This window comes from Echinops telfairi, unplaced genomic scaffold, assembly GCF_000313985.2.
Source record: "Echinops telfairi isolate 266 unplaced genomic scaffold, ASM31398v2 ScPeMD7_5927;HRSCAF=6808, whole genome shotgun sequence".
NCBI classification, from domain to species: Eukaryota; Metazoa; Chordata; class Mammalia; order Afrosoricida; family Tenrecidae; genus Echinops; species Echinops telfairi.
In genome coordinates, this window is record NW_022109827.1 from 2,378,768 (window position 1) to 2,382,479 (window position 3,712).

The window sequence follows — 3,712 nt, forward strand, 5'->3', positions numbered from 1 at the left end:
AAGGGATTTGTATTTAAGCACACTAGTTTGCTCTTCAATTCCTTTTATTCTACTGGTTTGGTCTCTCAGAAAGTCGTCTACTTCTAATATCTTAGTACCCTTCCCCTGGATTTCTAGTTGGTGCTGTTTAGGGTTTCTTCTTTTTTCTTTCGGATTGTTCTATGGTGTTATCCTGACTGCTTTTACTGACTTTTTGGTTTGGGTTTTTTCCCCCTTCCTTCTCTCAGCTTTCTTAATTCTTTGAAAATACCTGGGAATGATGACTCTGAATTTCTCTTTCAGTAGCTCCAGTGCATTTTCTTCTCCACGATGCCTTTTTTTGTCATGTAACTCGGTTACTGATTTTTGCCATTTTACCTTGCTGATTCTTATAAACAGAAGTTGTCTTTTGTCTCTTAAACATTGTATCGTTTGTCATTTTTGTGTGTATTTGATTATCAGGTGGCAATGGAGTGGGTGGTGGCCCTTGCTCGTTCATTGTAGCAATTGAGGGTCTGGGGTGGTTGATAATTTTGGACAATTTGACTTTGTAAGGTGGAGTGGGAACAGAATAATAACAAATAAAATGAATAAGAAAACATTAACATAAACATTAAACAACATCAAGCTAACCACCACACACACACACACACACACACACACACACACACATCTTTAATCTGGAACCAGTCCTTTCTTGCACATGGTCCAATGAGGGCGCACACTGTCAGAGTGCAGTCCCAGGTAGGTAAGCATGGGATGTGTGATGTGTCTGATCAACAGGGAGTTGTGGGAATTAGATCCAACTCCATCATGTCTTCAGAAGTTGCAGAGACCTGCACAGCTCCTGGGAGCACAGTGAGGGTTGGAAGAAAGACAGAAGACAGGATACAAGAAGCCAAGGCCTGGTGAAACCTTTCTCCTAATAAGGAGCAGACTGTCCAACATGTACAGGCTGTTTATTTAAACAGACAAAGGGTAAGGGATTTCGCCTGTTGTTCAAGGGGAGGGTGAACAGGAAGCACAGCCGATCTACAGAACATCATGCTTCAGTTTTATAGGGACAAGAAGGGAAGTGTCAACTTTATCTTAGGCAAAGGCCACCTTCACCTAGTGTGTCAGCTCCTTCCCCTGGGGCCCTGCCTCAGCTGTGGGAAGTGATGGTCCTATCCTACTTGTCCAAGGAATAGACAGCCTCACCCCCCACTGGAAGTCTTTCTAATTGTGTTAATGCAACCACGGAAGAAGAGGAAAACAAAACTACAAAAGGCTGCTGTCTTTTCTCAAGGCCCCTTTCCAGCGGCTGCCCTCTGTGGTCACCAGGGTGTAGGAGCATGAATGTTTGCTCCACCTGTCTGTGTTGTGTTAGCTGTTTATCAAGCCAAAGGGAAAGGTCAGGGGGAGGGGGTGAATGCAAGAAACTGGGGAGATATACGAAGTTGGGCAACAACAACCATGAAGTAACGGGAAGAGGAGGAGGAGGAAGGAAGGAAGGAAGGAAGGAAGGAAGGAAGGAAGGAAGGAAGGAAGGAAGGAAGGAACCAAACTGTTCTTTAGCTGTAGAGTCACTTTAAGCCAAGGCTAGCTTCATAAGTTAAGCCTTCACTGGCACTGTGTTCTGGAGCGCAGGCTAAGTGGTGTATGAGACTCTGCCTCCATGCATCCAAGCAGTCCAAACCTTGGATTTGTGTCTTCTCTAGGACCCAGAGTGCTGTGGAAAATGCAGTATGATTTTGGTTCCCTTCCACCAGCTTCCAGTTTGGTTTGGTAGTCCCATCTGTTCCACCTTACCCTAAGAGTGCACATGCCACCCCAATTATCTTCTCAGTGGATCGGATCAGATTCCTGATATTCCTTAGTTAACGCAGTGTGTAGGGAGAGGTTTTTCCACCTCTCTCAAGGCTGGGTGCTCCTGAGACTGTTCCATGCGGTGGGTAGGGCAGTCTGGCTTGTGGTTGGCAGCTGAAAAGTCACAAATCCTCTTGATCCCTTTTGTGGATTCCACCCTCAGATTTCCTCTACTGTTTTTTAGCTCACTCACTTTTCATTCCTCAGAGATCTAATTCTCCAGGCTCCTTCTCCATGTCTATCTTTTCCACATTCCCTACCTGTAATTTCCAAGTCTTTGTTAAAGAAGGTCATGTAGAACATCTGCCTAAGACACTAACTTTTAGTAGAAGCCAAAATATATTATTAATAGCTCACCCTTATCATTTTTTAATTCTCAACTAGGAAGGAATAATAGATCTTGGCTAAAAGTGAGACAACCATAAAGATGTTTAGTTGTTTTTTATGGTCTAGGTAAAGGGATTCAAAAGTATGGTTCATAAAAAATTATGGCTAACATTTGGAAAAATGAGAATTTGAGAACACTTCATTGTGCTCAAGCAGAAACTGTAAGTGGGTCAACATCCAGTGATACAAATAGAATCAAAGTATTTGAATTAGATAAGCAAAGAATATTGAAAGTATAATGGACTACTAGAAGAACAAAGTATTAACAGCTGAAAGAACTTTAAATCGGGTCCAAAGGAAGATCAAATGATAAGATATTACATTTTTATCTAACTACATCTGTCATATTTGACTTCACAATGCTCTCTGTCTGGTACCAAGACTATTCAAATCCTTTGACAATGTTTAGAGATATACAGGAGGCTTAAGGCGTATATGAACCCTGCAAATGAAGCTTAGATTTCCATGGTCATTCATAGCCTTCTGCAAACTGGTTATTCATCATACAATCTCTGATTTCATTTTCTTTTTTAGACTTGGATTTTATTTTCTAGAATCTTTGGATCAAACAGGCTGGGAGGGGGGTTTCCATGGAGACTAAATTGATGCCTCACTTAGATGACTGGTTGAAGACAAGTCTGTAAGACCCACACACTGTTTTTTCTGTTTTTTCGTATAGCCAGACACCATCTGGCTTCTTCAGTACATTTCACTATAGCACTTCAGTGATCTCCTCTTGAAGGTGAGTGGTATACACCTTCTTATTGAACAGCATACACAAGTATGCCATTGCATTACAAAAGTGCTTTATTTGTAACCTTTCCATAATGTATCTTTATACTAGGTGGTCAAATCTAACCTGTTGCTATAGTATTTTATTATACATATATTTATAGCTATATTTATGTCTATGCCTACATCTATGTGCTCACCTATATCATCTATGGTTATATCTATATCTATATCTATAGCTATAGATATAGTTATAGCTTTATCCACAACCAGTGAGTCAATTTTAACTTATATAGACCCTTTAGGTGAGAATAGAATTTCTCCCTAGGAATTGTGATATTGTAAATATTTATGAGAGCAGTCATCTCACTTTCTTTTAGTGGAGCAGCTTGTGAGTCTGAACCACTAACATTGAGGTCAGCTGACCAATACTTAACACACTATGGCACCAGCCTCCTAAATATATACATACATACATACACACACAGATTTTCTGAAATCAGCCTATCAAATTTGAAACTATTATTTCTCTATATATCTGCTATTAGGTCCACTCATTCCCTTTTTATAAAATAAAATTTTATTGTGATTTCAGTGGAGGTTTACACAACCAATTAGATTTTCTTTTAACAATATCTATATAACTTGTCCAATGACATTGGTTACAATTTTTCCCCCAAACCAGAAAATGATAGATAGAATATCTATCTATCTATCTATCTATCTATCTATCTATCTATCTATCTATCTATCTAATCTATCTATC